The sequence below is a fragment of the Cricetulus griseus genome, chromosome 2 (genome assembly GCF_003668045.3).
Source record: "Cricetulus griseus strain 17A/GY chromosome 2, alternate assembly CriGri-PICRH-1.0, whole genome shotgun sequence".
Taxonomy (NCBI): Eukaryota; Metazoa; Chordata; class Mammalia; order Rodentia; family Cricetidae; genus Cricetulus; species Cricetulus griseus.
Window position 1 is genome coordinate 4,729,697 of NC_048595.1, and position 17,945 is coordinate 4,747,641.

A 17,945-nucleotide genomic window follows, 5' to 3' on the forward strand; every position below is an offset into this window, starting at 1 on the left:
TCCCCCCCTTCCCCTCCCCTCCCCCTTTCCTTCCCTTCTCTCCCCTTCCCTCCTCTCCCCTTCTCCTTTCCTTCCCTCCCCCCTCTACTTTCTTCTGTTTTCCTCATCCTTCACCTCCTCCTCCTTCTCCTCATTTTATTCCCACAGAGTCTTCTTCCTTTGTAGCTGAGGCCAACTTTGAACTCACAACCCTCCTACCCAAGCCTCCTCACCACTGTCTTCTTTGTAATAGTGTTGCATGGAGAATATTTTCTTCCACCCTTTTAGTTTTTAACTAGTTTTGTCTTCATACTTAAGGTAGATGTTCTTACAGGCAACATAGAATTAGTGCTTGTGTTTTAATGCATTCTAATAATCTCTTTTATCTGAAGTATTTAGACCATTTACTTTAAATGTAATTATAAGTATAGTTGGGCTTCTATTATTTTTTCTTCTTTTAACATCTGTGGTTTGTTCTCTTTTCCCCTTTTCCCACCTTCCTTTGGATTAAAGGAGTTCTTGGATCTTGTGGTCCTTGCTATCTGCTTTGTTGTCCTACCGACTTTACCTCCTTGTTGTAGTGGTTACTCAAGAATTTTCATCTGCCGCATAACTTCACAATTCACAGCCTGGATATACAGTCCCAAGCACAGCGTGAGAGTCTCATGTTTCTGTGTCCTGACCTCATACTTTATGCACCTCACACACTTAAATTCTTGGAATGTCATCATCTCATACTCCGTCATTATCCATTTTGCTTTAGACAGTTGTCTTTCAGAGATATTTAAATTATAAAAGTCTCTCTCTGGACCACAGAGTTGGCATTTCCAGGTAAGTTACCATTTATTTGTTGCTAGTTTTTTTTTTCTTTCAGATCTTGAAAGAAGTGGCTGTATGAGTTCTGGCTCGCTCTCATTATTTCTGGTGAGAAAACCACATCTTTGTTTGCCTGTACGTGCCGCGTCTCTTTTCTTGTTGCTCTCAAGATTTATCTTCATTGCTAGATTGAAGCAAGTTGACCTTGTTGAGTTGACAGTATTTTTCCATGTGTCTTGTGCTTGGGACTCACTGAGTTTCTTGAACAACATACAGATTAATAGTTTTGTTTTGTTTTGTCTTTTTTTTTTTCTTTTATCAAGCCTGGAAAACTTGAAACATTTTCCTTCAAAACCTTTTCCTGTCCTTCCCCTCCACTGAGCTCTTCATCCACATGAGGCTTTCTTGGAATTTTCATGGATGCCTGTCTGCTCCCTCCACCTCTGGTCCTTTTTGTTTGTATTTGTCATTTTAGGACAAGGCATCATGTAGCATGGGCTGATCCGGAGCTCAGTGTGTAGCTAAGGTTGCACAGATGCTCTTGCCTCTGCCTCTCCAGTGCTGGGACTGCAGGGGTGCAGCACCCTCTCCAGTGCTGGGACTGCAGGGGTGCAGCACCCTCTCCAGTGCTGGGACTGCAGGGGTGCAGCACCCTCTCCAGTGCTGAGACTGCAGGGGTGCACCACCCTCTCCAGCTTCCCTTTATTTCTTTTTGGGTTGTTTCTACTGTGGGTTTTAGCTCAGTGTTTCCTTTTATGACATCTAATTTTCTGTCCATCTCATCTATTGTGTTTGCCACTCCGGTTGCACCTTAGATTTTGATAGAAATTTTCATCTCTCAAAGCTTTGCTTGGGTCTGTTTAAAATTTCCATGCTTCTTCCTCATGCTCTCAATCCTCTTACCCACTAATTCCATCATTGTATAATTTCTGATTTGTTTGTGATTGATTTTCCTCATTACAAGTCACATTTTCTTGCTCCTTTGCATACCTGGGAATTTTCCGTTTCATCTCAGACATTACGAGTTTACCATGTTGGAGGCTTGCTACATTTCTGCTCCTATAAATATTCATGAGCTTTGTTCTGGAGCTTGCTTACATCGTTTGGAATCAGAAGCAACATTTCAGGTCTTGTTTTTTATGCGTTGTTGCTTGGGTCCTCAGCAGCTTTGGGTGTGGAGTTAATCTTTCTCCTACTGGGACACCCATCGGATGCCTTTTATACTGTGAACATTTCCATGCGTGGTGTTGGAAACTCAGTGTGTGAGTGGAGGAATGACTGTGTAATCCCACTGGTTGGTTTGCCGTGTGGCCTCCGATGGTTTCCTCAGATCCATGTGTGGGTATGTGTTTGCATGAATACTTGAAGGACGCCCGCCCTCTGCATGACTTTCCAGTGCTCTGTCTTGTGGCCTACACTGATCTTTGCCTAGCTCCATTTGTGACCCCGTCTTTTCAACTCAAAGAGACACACCCTTAAGGAAAACTGCCCCTCCCGGAATCCATCACCTGTTCATGTCACCTTCCTGCTCCATTGTAGCACAATGGTTGGCTTGATCTTATGTAGGTCGTATGCAGGCAACCACAGTTGCTGTAAACTGGTGAGTCCATGGTTCCCGTCATGTCCAGAAGACATTGTGTCTCTTAACCTCTTTTCATCTTTGTGTCCATGGTGGTCTCTGAGCCCTGGGGAAGGGGTGTGGTGATATATTGTTTATGATCTGATAAAGTCACTGAAGATCAGAACCAAAGTCAGCCACACTAGTTAGTCAAAGAAGCTGGGCAGTGGTGGCACACACCTTTAATCCCAGGACTCAGAAGACAGAGGCAGATGGATCTCTGTGAGTTCAAGGCCATCCAGGGCTCCATGAGAGAGGATCAGTCTAAAAGAGAAACAGAGCTCAAACCTTTAATCCCTGGCACTAGACAGGTATATAAGGAAGAAGCAAAGGGTCTCGTGTGGGATTCAGTTTCCAGTCACAGGGAAGACAGCATCTCCATTTTAACCTTGGTAGAGGTAAGAACTACAGACTGGCTGCTTTGCTTTTCTGGTCTTCAGCTTGAACCCCAGAGTCTGTCTCTGGATATTTTTTTTTATTTGTGCTACAAAGGGGTTTGGCATAGATATCCCACGTGTGGCCCTTGCTTATCCTTTGTTTTTTGATCAGTTGTGAGTTTCTGAATTAACCACTGTTTGCCCCCACAAAGAAATTTCTCTAATGAGGCCTGAGGCCACACTAATCTATGAGGAAGGTGACAAGAACATAGAGGGCGTCTTTATGCTATGTCCACTTAGTGGGATAGAAGTAGTAGGCTCATCCCTGGGGCCTATGAGCTCCCAGGCGTGGGTTCCTGGGCAGATTTATAGTACAGGCATGTGTCTCCTCCCAGGAAGTAGGCATTGAGTTCAACCTGAAAGCAGTTACTTATCCCCACAACGTCTGTGCCAGCATTGTCCCCGTGGGTGTACCTTGATGTGCCAGTCATTATTACAGCGTTTAGAGTTCACACCCAGGTAAGACTGTTGATGGTCTTTTCCCTCTAGCAACCTACCCAGCCCCTTCCATTACTATGGAAACTGGTCACCATGGATGAAGGCTCCTGGTCACCTAGCTTGATGTCTCCATGTCCTGTGACCAAGGTATGTGGTGCCCTCAGCAATTAGGGTCTCACCATCAAGTTCTGGTGGGCAACCAAGAGTGATGATAATACCTCGTATTTTTTGGGGGTGTCTGAGGACACCTCTGACTAACAACTTGAGGGGAGCTGTCCCACACGTGGCACTGGGAGTTTTACTTGGCAAACTATCCTCAGAAGGAGTGAGTACTATCCCCCGTGTACTCTTTTATATGAATGGATCTGCCTGTCTCTTCTATAAAGGCTATAAAGAGGTAGGCTTCCACACGACCCTTTAAACATCCTTAATGTCCCCCCCCTGCCCCCTTCCTCTGCTCTTCCTCACCTAAGCCTCCTTCCCTTTATTCTCCATTTACTCCTATATCATCCCTGTTGTACTCTATCCCTTATCTTTTACCGGCCCCCAATTCCCTTGCAGGAATTCCTAAGTAAACTAGGGAGAGAGTGTGTGCGCGTGTCTCTGGTTGCTATTGGGGAGAGTGTGTGCGCGTGTCTCTGGTTGCTATTGTTCTTACCTTGCTGAGACCCCTGAGTGTCACCTACTGTTGCTTTAGCTCCAGCCAGTGCTCTATAAAATCGGGTTTGACCTTTCAGACCCCTAAACAAGTCTCATGGGCTGCCTCAAGGGGCCATATCAGAGTATTTTCTTGTCAGCAGATACCCCTGTACCCTTGCCTGGAGTTCTGTGCAAGGGCGTTCTCTGTAGCAGTGTCTACATGCCTACGAATGTGGAAACAGTTTAAGTGGGCTTCTGCAGTGGAATGGACATACAGATTATGAACACATTTTTGGGATGGATTAGTACACAGCTGTGAAAACTAATGTAGGGTGTTTATGTGCATAGAAATCAAAACAGTCATATAAAAGCAAGTTTAAAAAGAAATGTATCGTGTATTACAGTCCACACAAGCTTGAATATTTTCCTGTCCTTGTTTGTTTTCTGTTGCTGTGATAAAACAGTCACCAAAACAAGCCCCACCTTCCTGAACTGCCCCACCTTGCTTCCTGTTAGGCACTGGTCTCTGCGGTAGGGAAAGGCACCAGCCCACTCTGAGAATGGCATTAATCCCAGTCTAGGGCATGTCCTCATAACTTAATGACACACTACTAAGCCACACCTCTTAATGTCTCCGCCCCTTGATGACATCACCATGCTGGGAACAAAGTTTTCTGTCTTAGTTGGGGTTTCTATTGCTGTGGTGAACCAGTGACCAAAAGCAGGTGGGGGAGGAAAGAATTTATTTGGCTTCTGCTTCCAGGTCCCAGCCCATTGTTGAGTGAAGTCAGGGCAGGAAATTGAAGCAGAAATTCCTGCATCAATTAACAATCAAGACAATCCCCCACAGACATGCCAGCTGTCCAGGGCCCTTCCTCAACTGAGATTCCCTTCTCAGGCGACTCTGGGCTGTGTCAAGTTGACAGGTTAATTCTAACTAGGGTAGGACTTATGTAGTTAAAAAAAAAAAAAGCTAACTGGAAGTCAGTGGCTACCTGAGAGGGAGAGAGGAGAGCCCAGTGAAATATAGACAGAGCTCTGGGTATCTTCTGTGATCATGAGTTCAAATGCATGCGGAGGTCAGAGGGCGGCCGGCGCTGGGTGTCATCCTCAGTTGCCCTCCATCTTAGCTTTTGTGACAGGATCTCCCAGTGGCCTGGAGTACATCAATTCAGTGAGACAGATTTACTGGCCCTCGAGTTCCAGGGTTTCTCTTGTGTCCATCTTCCCAGCACCAGATCACAGATGTGTGTCCCTGTACCCAGCTCTGTGTGTTTGTGTGTGTGTGTGTGTGTGTGTGTGTATGTGACTGTATGTGTGTGTGTGTGTGTGTGTGTGTATGTGTGATTGTGTGTGTGTGTGTATGATTGTGTATGTGTGATTATGTGTGTATGTGTGATTGTGTGTGTGATTGTGTGTGTGTGATTGTGTATGTGTATGTGTGATTGTCTATGTGTGTGATTGTGTGTATGTGTGTGATTATGTGTGTATGTGTGATTGTGTGTGTGTGATTGTGTATGTGTATGTGTGATTGTCTGTGTGTGTGATTGTGTGTATGTGTGATTGTGTGTGTGTGATTGTGTGTGTGTGTGATTGTGTATGTGTATGTGTGATTGTGTGTGTGTGATTGTGTGTGTGTGTGATTGTGTGTGTGTGTGATTGTGTGTGTGTGATTGTGTATGTGTGATTGTGTATGTGTGATTGTGTGTATGTGTGATTATGTGTGTGTATGTGATTGTATGTGTGTGTGTATGTGTGATTGTGTGTGTGTATGATTGTGTATGTGTGATTGTCTGTGTGTGTGATTGTGTGTGTGTGTGATTGTGTATGTGTATGTGTGATTGTATGTGTGTGTAATTGTGTGTATGTGTGATTATGTGTGTGTGTGTGTGTGTGTGTGTGTGTGTGTGTGTGTGTGCATGCACTGGGGTCAAATATCTGCCTGGAGAATGCTTTATAGATTGAGTAATCTCTTTGGTCCCTTCTTTACAATTTCTAAAACATAAATTGGCCTGGCAAAATATTATGATTGGAAAATGTAGCTGGGTGGTGTCTGCTCTGTCACTTCTCATAGATTCTAGACTACTCAAAGTCCTGTCAGCATGGAGAAGTACAGAACAAAAGAGAAAAATGCCACAAACATGCGTCTGTATCTCAAAGCTATGGAAAATGCTAAGTGAACATTAGCTTGCCTGACCTGCCCCCCGTGTTTAACAATAATGCCAGTAGCTGCCATCAATGGAGAGACTGTGGTCTGCCAGGGACTCTACCTACTTTCATGCTCTGCTCTATTGCCACTCAGGATGCATGGCATTCCCTGATTCCAAAGCCAAGATGTCTCCCACTCAGAAGTGTTCAGTGACTTGACTAATGTCACGTTGTCAGTCAGCTGGATAGTCACAGCTGGAACCTGGTGCCCAGGACTTGGGACTCATGACTTCTCATGTTGTCTGCATCTAAGATGCTCTCTCCCACCTCTGACACTCTCCTATTGCCTCTCCTCATTCAGCTTGTCTCCCAAACCCATTTGGTTCTGGCATGGCTTGCTGTGTTGCTGCTAAGAATGAGTCAGCACTATCAGGGACATTCCCTTTGCTAGGCAACAGAGATGCAATGGTCTGGGGACCATAAGGTTGTGTATCCAGGGCCTGCAGCCTCTTAGAGGCAGTGTTTCCTGGAGGACTCGGCCATTTGCCTTGTGCTGCGGCCTGTTGTTGGAAGGCTTCTCAGCCTTATTTATAAAGGCATCTTTCCTCATGTTTTAGGTAATAAAACAAGAAGACCTTTTGAGGTCATTGCTAATAATGTCTCTCATATGTATTAAGCATTGCCTGGAGAGTTACTTGGATTAACTGTGTAGATGATGTAGTGAAAGATGGTATACCTTGTGCCCATTCGGCCTTTCTGGTTGCATCTGTCTGATAGACGTGCAATACTTGAGATGGCATGGGCGCATCTGGGAGGATGGGCTGGGTATCTACAGAGCAGCATCTGTGAAGGACCCAGAGGATCCGTGCTGTAGAGAGGCAGGAGAATGAACAGGAGAGGACGGCTTGAGGAGTGGACCAGCTCCCCCTGGGCCTGTTCAAGGATCAAGGCCTCCCTGCCCTGCAAACCTGTCTGTGGTGCTCTCTGAGTATTGGTCTTCAAGGCCCTTGGGGAGAATCTTCTTTGAATTTTAGATAAGTTTAAAACCAACAGCATGGGGATACTTCGACTATCAAATGCTATGGGGTGGCGACATTTGGATTTGAAATTTTTGTCACAGTCTATAATTATGGTGATTAAAGTGATCAGCTCCACCAGACAAGGTGGTGCATACCTGTAACCACAGCACCTAGGACATCTGAGGCAGGAGGCTTGCCATGAGTTTGAGGCAAGGTGGACCACCTAGTGAGTTGCAGGTAAGCCTGAGGTACAGTGTGAAACCTTGTCAAAAAAAAAAAAAAAAAAAAAAAAAAAAAAAACTTAAGAGACAAAAACAAACTTCTAACAGCAAGGCATAAACATATGAAAAATTGCCAAGACCCACACTTTGAAGGGTACTTTGCTAGTCATTGGTATCAGCAGCAGAATGCTTAAGTCACAGCCAAAAGGAAAGGGGGTGGTGCCATTGGTCCCAGCAAAGTCACCAGAACCGGGGCTGAAAGAGATGACTCAGCGTTGAAGAGTCCACAGTGCTCTTCTAGAGGACCCAAGTTGGATTCTCAGCTCCTACATCAGGTGGCTCGAAACCCTCTATAACTCAAGCTCCAGGGGATCTGAAGCCCTACCTCCATCTGCCTTCTGCAAACACATGCAGGCACATAATTTTAAGTAAGAAGAAATCATAAAAAAAAACAATGCAAAGAAAACCTTTTCACATCTTTTCCAAAATGGAAGAATACAGAAGCAGAGCCCCAGACAAAGCCAGCAATGAGAGTTTCTCTTCTCTGCCAATGTGGTGCACGGTGGCACACACCCATGACCCCTGCACTTGGGAAGTGGAGTCAGGAAGATGAGGGGTTCAAAGTCAGCCTCAGCTATGCAAAACCTTGTCTACAAACAAACAAAGCAAAGCAAATAAAAAAGCCCACAGAACCCCCAAGCCAACCAAATATGATTGGCTTTGGAGTCGGGCTCCTGCTTCTTGTCTATGGGCTCTTGGGAAGGGTTGGGAAATGCTATTGCAAGCACTGCCATCATAGTTTTATTCCCAGAGGGGCTCACTAGCCATCCAGCCAATGAGAACCCTTATTTCAAAAACAGAAAATAAACCCTAGACCCAACACAATGAAGTTGCAGGGTACCTGAGAAGTGGCAGCCAAGGCTGTTCTCCAATCTTCATACACATATGCACACACATTAACACATACCTGCCTGCACACATGTGCACCTGTGTGGGTACACACACACACACACACACACACACACACACCTGAGCTTCCCAGGATCCTTAATTGAGGTTGTATTAGGTGTTTGGGAGTTGTCTACACAATGGTTTGTGGAAAATGTGTGCCCAGCCACTCACAGCAGTGGTGAACTGGTATCACCGTGTCGGGAGTACACATGTCTATTCTTAGAGTCCACAAGAAGGGATTTGTCCTCCAGAAATGCTGTTGTGTGTGTTCAGAGACACGCCTGGAGACGGTTGGGGCTCAGTCACATGATGCCTTAAATGTCCGTCAGGGAAGAATGGTTCGCAGATGGCGGCTCCTAGCGCAGCTGTAAGAGGACAAAGAGCCATGTGCACATTGACACAAGAAGGGATCAATGCGAGATTAAGTGAAGGATCAGTGTTTTGTGACTTTAATCGGAAAGTAGGTCACTTTGGTTTCGATTGTATAATAAAGTTCAGTTTTTTCCCCCAACAAGCCTGATGTGCCCACCAGCCAGCTTCCACAGTTACCAGAGGTGTTGACAGTTACAGCATCTTCTCGGCTGCTTCTCCTCCAGTCTATCCACACGCGGTGCCGTTGCTTATTCTTAGAGTCTCAGAAGTGCCGGCTCTGGTGATGATGATACACGTGGAAGGCGCCCACCTATGAGGATGATGGTGGAACATTTCTGTGATCTGTGTGGAACAGGGCTCCTGAGTTACACTGTTGTGAGTGCGTCACCCCCGCAGTGTGCGGCTGCTCTGTGGCGCCGTGGCCAGGCGTGGCCACGCTGCTCCCCCTCTACTTCTTTCCCCCATTCTATTATCCCTATTATCCGCCTTCCCCCTTCCCTCCTCTTTCTTTTTGGAAGAGTTCTAGAGACTTTTCCTTTATTTGTAAAGATGCAAAATGTCCCAGCAACTTCAAGGGGACAGAAAGGGACTCTCCCACCCCCTCAGAGACATTTGTCACTAAGCCTGGGGACCTTCCTGGTATCTGGGCACGAGGGGTCTGAATTAAAATGGTAGAACTTCCTGTCACATCTGAACTGTCATCCTGAAATCTCATTTAATATCATATTGGAAACAAACGGGAGACGTTTGGAGGATGTACAGGTGTGTGTGGTGAATTATCCCGGGGTGTGTTGTGTGCTGTGAAACTCACAAAGCTAATTGGCATGTGTCAACCTGGCTGATGGAATGGCTCTAAAATCTAAGACAAAGTGTTCCAAGAGGCACAAAGCTGGGGCCCTAGGATTTGTCACCATCAGGTATCCAAGAACTTAAACAGGCTTGCTAATTTTCTTAGTTTTCGTGGGCTGTGGAGTGTGGGAGGAAAATGGGCAGCCTATAGCGGGTGGGGTGAGTGCATATCTATATTTAATGCACTTTCCTGGAAAGAGATGGAGACAAGTCATTTCAATTCCTTTTCTTCTGGGGGCGTGTACCCACAGATTTTTCTCCAAGTTGGGGGAGTCCATTAGAAGTGGCAAGGCATTTCTTTTTTTTTTTTTTTATGGATGGATTCAGGAACTTTTAGAGCTTTGCAGTGCATATTTTTAAATATGTTAAGTGCTATCACAAGGCTTGGAAGCCTCAATCTTCTTTAAATAAATGGATTTTACAATTGCAGAGCCCTGACTTATTTGGTTTTTTTTTGGGGGGTGAGCTTTCATGAGCTTGCAGCTCATGAAAGTTCTACCCATCAAAGGCATTTTTAGACATGCTGGGCTTCAAACCCTAACTGTGAATTTGTGTTTTTTATTTTTTGGCATTTAGCATTCTGGGATATAAAGTTGGAAGTTTCAGAGCCAGCAGCGTATTTCAATGTAATCTATTGCTGCGGCGTTGTCTTTTGCTGAGAGTGGAATGCCAGGACCACAGAGATGTTTTCACGATGTAAATAATTTGTGTATTATAAGTTGCCTAGGCACGGCATGCGTACCATAGGCTGCAATAAAATCTCCTGGATATGGTTTTACATGACGGACTGTAATGCTTGCTTCCGAGTTGTGGGAGCCTGGTCTGTAAATAATCTGCATATTAAAAACATCTTAAATACGCTCAGACAATAGATAAATGCTTTCCCCAGATTCATTTGTTTCCTCATGGATTCACAGCAGGCATCTCAAGTGCCCCATCCTGGCTTAGGGAACTGAGAGCAGGGACTGTGGCCAGGTGCAATGCACTCCAGCATCCGGACTCAGGGATCTCCCTTTGACCTCCCTTCCACTTTTCATAGAGATGGGGCAAGCAGGAGCGGATATGGGGGCTCCGTACGATGTCCTGCTGTTTGGAGAAGCAAGGAAGTAACCTCCAAGTTGCTCCTGAGCCACTCATGATGTCCCAGGTGGACTAGAGCTGGAACTTGGCCACCTGCCCTCTCTGTTTCCACATCCAGGACAGAGAAACCAGAGGAGTCCAACCTGGTGAGACCAGAGCAGAGGTTCTGTGGTTCCAGGAGCACCTACTGCCTGAGAGTGACGGCTAAGAGCTCTCTTTGAACACATACACAACATAACATAAATCAGAGCCAGGATCTTTTAACATTTACGGTTTTAGATGAAATTCCTGTTGAGAGTCTCTTAAGCAAGATTTATATCTGATTTTGCATTGAACTGTGTCGTTATGTGGGGCCGAGAAACTCTTATGAAATTAAGCATAATGCAAGAACATGCTGAAGAGACAGTTCTGAGGGAATGGGAGCTTTATTGTGTTACGGAATTTCGGGAGTGAAGAAATATGCATAAAGGCACAATTGCAATGGACATTTTCCCTTTAATGATCCTTGTACCATCCTCGGCAGGAAGGTTTGCTGATGTCTTCTCATAGAGAAAGGAAAATTGGGGATATATTGATATTCTCTATCCATTTTTTGAGTCCCCAAGAATGCCAGGAGAATGATCCTGCCTTCACATTCCGGACATGGAGGCCAAGCCACTCCTGGCCAATCCCTGCAGGGACTTGTGAGAGTCGGTCAGCATGGGCGGTGACACGTGTAAGGATGAGCTTCTGGAAGAAAGCTGAAGCTCTGGTCATGGTCTGGATGGTGTGTAGGCGGCAGCCACACATGACTTTCTCTTGGTGAGGGGCTTTTGTGCAGCTCCGAGGTTTATCTCAGGAGCTCCAGAGGAGGCAGAGCAGGGCTGGAGGCAGAGGTGAGACCTCAGCCTTCTAGAAGCCTACCCCCCCAGACCTCCTTTCCAAGCCCCCCTGAGCTTGTGTCCTCTAAGCCTGGCATGGAGATGCTACCAGCTGGTGTGGGGAGGGGCAGCAATAGCTGAGGTGTGGCTGCAGGCTGGCACTCAGAGCCTGGGGCATGGTCCAAATGCCTGACTGGGTTACTCAGGGTCTGATGACAGCTAGCTGTCTCCCTTCAGCCTGCTGCCAGCCGCTCCTGAGTCCCTCCTACCCCTTCCACTGCTTTTCCCGGAATCTCCTAGAAGATCTCTAGGCATTAGCCACTCAGTTGCTAAAAATTATGCAATGTTGGACGCGTGACCACCAGAGGTCACTGTAACAAGGTGGAATGCAGGTGTTCCAGAGCCTTGCCTTAGCTGCCTCAAGCAAGCAAAACAAAACTGGAAGAGAATTCCCCCAAATGTTCTTAGTGACGTGGTTGTGCCACAGTGATCTCAGGCACGTGGACCCCAGCTCCTGACTCCTTCTCATGTGTGGGAGAACCACCAGATGCAGAGCCTGGCAGGACCAGGAGACATTTGACTCCCATGGTACATGGTAAAGGGCCCAGGTTGGCTTGGCTCCCTGATGCATGAGGGCCACTTCTACACACAAGCTCAGAGATGCATCCTAGGAGTCCCTTTCCTGCAGCAGCTTTGGGGTGATATTACCTTAGGTTTGGCTAGTCTGGTTTACCTTCCTCTTATGTGTGTGCGTGTGCATGCGTGCTTGCATTTCCCTGGGACACACGGGGGCATCTATTAACAGTGCATAAAACCTTAGTGTCTGGCTCCTGGCTAGTGGTGAGAAGGGTCAGTTGCCAGAGTTATTACTGGTGTAATAACTGGGATGAGGTTTTTTTTTGGGGGGAGTGGTGATAACAAACACTTATAATTTTCCAGAGTAGCTTCTGTATATTCTCAGACATGGCCCTCCCTGTCTCTTTGGTCATCTTCCTTGTGTGTGGTTTTGGTGGGGGGTAAGAGACACGTGTCTTCCTTAGCAGTGGCTCCTGGAGGGTCATCCAGGGGAAGCAATTTTCCTTCCTTTCTTCCTTCCTTCTTTCTCTTCCCCCTCCCTCCCTCCCTCTTTCCCTCCCTCCCTCCCTTCTTCCTTCCTTTCTTTTCTGTGGGTGTCTGGCATGAGACTTTAGGGCTCTGGGGCAGGGGTTGGTAGGGGCTGCCAGCTGATGCCACTGTGAGCTGCTGTGACTCTTCTGCAATGGGCTCCCTTCGGAGTCACATGCAGTGACATTCGAGAAGCATGAGATCACTCTGCAAGGCGACAGGCATTGAGGGCAGAGAGCAGGCGGGCTGCAGGTGCACAAGTCCTTCCAGGGAGTGTTTGGAGGATATATGGGTTTGGAGGAAGCTGAATGAATTACCTGGGCTCTCTAGGGGGCTATTTGGGCTGCTGGTGGAGGAGGCCAGGAGCTGATGTATAGGAGAAACGCAGCCATCCGCCTCAGTGTTAATTTCCCCTGGATGTCTCTGTGGAGGTGTCACATAAACATGGAAGATCACCGGGGCTGCAGAGCATGGGCCACGTGGCTGCAGCTGTTGGACCCGTGTGGCCATGGTGGGACTGGCCACAGGGGTTTAGTCCAAATGGTCAGGAAGGGGAGAGACATGGCAGGTGCTGACTTGAGTGTCTGGGCACTACAGTGTATGTCCTGTGTGACTGACCACAGAAGGTGTGCGTGCAGGGTCTGACCTGGGGAAGATGTAGGTGTGGCTGGATGGGACCTCCCTCACGGATCTAGTAGTAGGCTCTGGAAGAAGAGCCGTCCTCTCCAACCTTGAAGACCTGGCATTTGGAGACTGAGTGAGCAGAGGGAGGAAGCACACAGCCCTCCCCACTCTGGCTGGCAGGCGACCTTCTGAGGAGTCAGCTCTTCACCTGCTTTGGAGAGGGAACTTATTCCCTCATCGTCTTGAGGCCACCTGGGGTGGTATCTTGCCTCTCAACACTCATTTCCGTTCTCCAGTGTATCAGCCCGCCACATCTACTGCCATTTCAGTGACAACCGAAGAGGGGGCTGGGTGCATGGCTTGAAGGTATAGCATTTGCCTGGAATAAGGACCTGGGTTCAACCCCCAGCATCACAAACAAACAACTGGGGAGATGGCTCAGTTGATACAGTTGCTATATAAGTAAGCATCAGGACCATGGCTCAGTTGATACAGTTGCTATATAAGTAAGCATCAGGACCATGGCTCAGTTGATACAGTTACTGTATAAGTAAACATCAGGACCCAATTAGTCTCTAGCATCCACACAAAAAACCCAGGTGTCATAATGGACATTTATAATTCCATGCTGTATATGCAGACAGGTTCACTGGTGAGTCCCAGGTCCCAGTGAGAGAGACCTCATCTCAAAAAGCAAGGGGGGACTGCTTGTGAGGAACAATACCTGAATTTGTTTTCTGGCACACACACACACACACACACACACACACACACACACACACACACACACACACACTCTTAGTATTATGTGCTTGGCCACACACACAATAGATAGATAACACACATAACAGATCACATACACACACACACACACACACACACACACACACACACACACACACACACACACACACATCCATGTGAAAGTTTCCTGTGCTGGGACCCTCTGAAAGCAAATCTCTCCCATTGATGATAATGTCTACAGGGCGACCCTGGGAAGTGTGACGTGAACCCTGATACTTCACATGGCGAGTCATTCTTTTTCCCATGTGTCACATTCAAAGCAAAAATACCTTGTGTACTTATTGTTTTAATCCCCAGGAGAACCCCCCCAAAACCTGGAACCAATGTTTATCCCATGTTTCACAGCACAACAGAATTTTAGAGCATTTTAAGTGGCTGAGACCAGAGCTATACACATTGTCTCTAGGGATGAGACTGACCTGTCCCCATAAGGTCCCTGGCTGCCTCTGGCTCTTCCTGTCTGTCTGATGCCTTCTGCTGTGGCTTGAGCCTCTTGTTTGCTCCTCCCATCCTTGACCAGAATGGAACCAGTTAGCACCATCCTGCACCCAACACCCCATCTAACTTATTATTTCCAGGCCAATCTCTGGATTTACCCAAGAAAGGGTTTTTTTTTTAAATTTCACTAGACTTGCTATATATTTATTATTGTCAAAGCCCTTGAGGAAGAACCGTTTCTGGAAGGAGGGACCTGGAAGGTGACCACCATGACCATCCAAGACATTAATTTGGCTTCCAGAGCTCACAGCTCAGGTGGAGCCAGAACCCAGCAGCACAGCACAGCATGGGAATCTTTGTGGAGGCCCTGGGGGAGCTGCTCTTTGACCATGGGGCTGATTAAGTTAAGCACACCCTTCCTGTCCCTAGATCTCCTTTTCCACTAAAAACTAAATTCTGGCATTGGAGAGTGTCCCATTTAGATCTTTTGACAATGAAGGCCATGTTAAATCAGGGAATCTGACGAAGAGGTTCTCACAACTGGGGGAAATAAGAAGAGAGTAAATGAGATGGTTTAATGATGCTGTCCTGTCCCAAGCTGCTTTTCCAGGCACCCGTGCTGGTGCCCTGGGCGGGACTGGGGTTCGTCCAGCAGGTATCTGATAGGAGCTCCGCTTTGTGAGACTCCTTCTCCTCTGACCTCGCTCGGCAGGGAGGCACAGAAGTCCAATTTCAGACCCGCTTCTGCATATTAATAGCAATATTACTTTTAAATTGAAAATTTCATTTTTTTCCTGCCTGGTGTGCAAGCAAATAATTGAGACCTAATTTACTTTATTTAATAAGCTCGAGGGCAATGTGGTTAAGCCCGCACTGATGAAAAAAACTGGAAGACATTTGTTTACAATTTTCCAGAGTTTTCTGGCTAGCTTGTTTGGGACTGAGCGTGTTCCAGAAACAGAAGCAAGATGGGAGTTCAGACACTCCTGTATCCCCAGAGAACCCCCAAGTGGACCCCAAGTTCTCTGGGCGACAGATCCCAGAGATGTCCGTGGTTCTGATTCTGGTATTGGCAGAGCCCCAGGCTGGCAGGGAAGGGCTAAACATCCAGCCCTGACTCATGCGTCCCTGGGGTAGAACTGACACGTTCTTGCTCTCGCTCACACTGCAGACTGTTGAGCACCTGACACTGCTGGCCAGACCAAGAAGGCCCAGTTCCCTTTGAAGAGCTCGGGGTCTCATGGGAGAGAGGAGGAAGTGAGTCACTCCTCTGGGGAGCGTGGGACGGGCAGATTTGTCCTGTTCTGACTGCTACTCTCATCTCTTACTGGACCACTGCCTTCCATACCTACATTTGCTTTTCTTGAGCCCTGGTTTCTGCATCTAAAATATGCAAGTAATGCCATGCTCCCAGACTCATGATAGAGCCTGATGTGGCTGGCATGGCTGTCCCTGAGTAGTGTTCATCTCCGTCCCCTCGATCAATGGCTCTTCTACATTTCCTCCGGGAGGCTCCCTGCCCTCTCTGAGTTTGGGTGTGAGGGTGTGAGTGACTCATCAGAAGAAGCAAAAGCTATCATGGGGTTACAAGGCATCTTCCCCTGGCTCAATCCATGTTGAAGTGGTGCTTCGTCAGCTCGGATCCCCGGATGATGCAGTGTGGTACGGGAAAGCAGCAACTGTTGTTCGCTGTCGCTGAGGTGTGAGAGGTGTCTGTTGTGGCTGTGGCTGTGGGCTGCCCCAGTGTGGTGAACAAGGGTTGGAGGGTCTGCGCTCCCGCTCCAGTGTGAGGTGACTGCTCCATGGAGAAGGCTGTTTGAAACAGTCTGAAGTCAGGAATGAATATTTACAGGTGCAGGAGAGACAAGGGATCCTCTGTGGAAAAAATGGCCCCTCACAGCCTTGAAGGAGGGCGTCGTCCTCATCGCCTGTTTTTCCCTTTCCTCATCTCTTGAGCTATCCTTCTTCTTCCAAGCTCCTTTGACTTTTCTTAGGGAGATGTGAGCAAATGTCTGTTCACCTCAGATAAGGCACCAACCATAGACCAAAGGAACAGTTCCATTCCAGTCCAACCTAGCAACCAGACATGGTCTTCCAGGGCCATGACTGTGTGATGGCTGTGCTTTCCAGTCTCCTCCCCCAGCGAGTTAGTGTTATTGCTTATGTAACCTTGGCGACCGGCCTTGTGAATCTGGTAACTCTCAGGAGTTTGCTGAGTCCTCGGTTCATCCCAAACCTTGCTAGTTTTATATACTTTCTGAGACTTACATACCTCTCCCTCTGTTCCAGGAGACAACATTGCTGGTTCAATCCCGAGGGGACCGCTATGTGGCATCTTCTTGTCTGGTTCCTACCTACTCCTTCCCTCCACTTCCTGTCCTTGCTACGGGTCCTGGGGCACAACAGTGATGCTAGAAGCTATGATCTAACTGGGCTGTGTCCCCAAAGAGGCTGCCTGTCTCAAAGCTCTCTGCAGCTCCTTCTCTCTAGCTCCTGGGGTTTCTTACTGCTGTGTTCCCTGACAGATCGATAGATCAGCAGGATTAGATGGCAAAGCCGCTCTTAAGTACAGAGCCTCCACTTGCTGGTGAGGTGTCAGCCCAGCAGGAGATGTGCTCAAGTGTCATCCAGCCATGCCCATGTCATCCTCCCTTGCAATAGAGCTCTTGTGACTTGGGAAGAATGCTGCACAAAATCCCGTGTTTCTATCGCCAGGTGGCTTGTTCTAGTTTTCCTTGACAAAGATGAGATTTAGGACTTGAAGTAGCTGCCCTCCAGCAGAGGCTTCAAATGCACTTGGGGATGTCCTTGTCGAAAGATCAGTTTCAAGTGACCATCTCCCATCAGCGATACTGGGGAAACCACAGGGCAGCCATGTCAGACACATTTGCAGATCCCGCTGTGTATACCTGGAATGAGCTGACATCAGAGCTGTGTCCTGAAACTCCGGAGCATGGAAGGAGGTCCCCAGAGCAGTTAGGAGGGAATGGGAAGAAGGCAAGGATTCAGAGACGGCACTGATGGAGGAACTGGATTCAGGGTAGTGCTGTATGGTTGAAGAGGCTCTGCTGCAGCCTTTCTAGGCAAAGGCTGCTGGGAGCCTTCCCTGTTTGACCATTGGTGAGTTCGCACAGGCTGGCTGTCCTGAGAGCCAGGGCAACTCTGGGTCATAATTATGCAAGCTTTCTTTGGGCCTGGGACACAGGGGACAGTACAGGGTGAAGACTTCCAGGGACACAGTGGACAGGGGGCTGGGAGGTAGAGCAGGATGAAGACTTCCTGTATAAGTGGGGATCAAGATCTGCTCTCTTGCTGGACAATACTCAGAGCTGTGGGTAAAGAGAATTTGAATATAATTGTTGGAGGAATAGAACCAATTAATTATTGTGACAAGGAGTTTTTGAGGGTGGCAGGGGAAAAGAGGGAGCCACTCCAAGGCAAGATAAACCACTACCCTGGGAAGCCTAGGTAATTGCTGGAGTGAGGGAAGTAAGTCACAGTAGAAAACATTTGGAAAATAAAATACAATCAAGAGTCTCTTTTTTGTA

The 17,945-nt window shown here is 47.4% G+C and overlaps 1 protein-coding gene across 2 annotated transcripts in view; it reads left to right on the forward strand.

Moving 5' to 3' along the window:
* The window catches only part of LOC100762490 (calmodulin-binding transcription activator 1), an 831,381-nt gene that overhangs the window by 218,218 nt on the left and 595,218 nt on the right, over positions 1-17,945 (forward strand). The window lies entirely within an intron of this gene.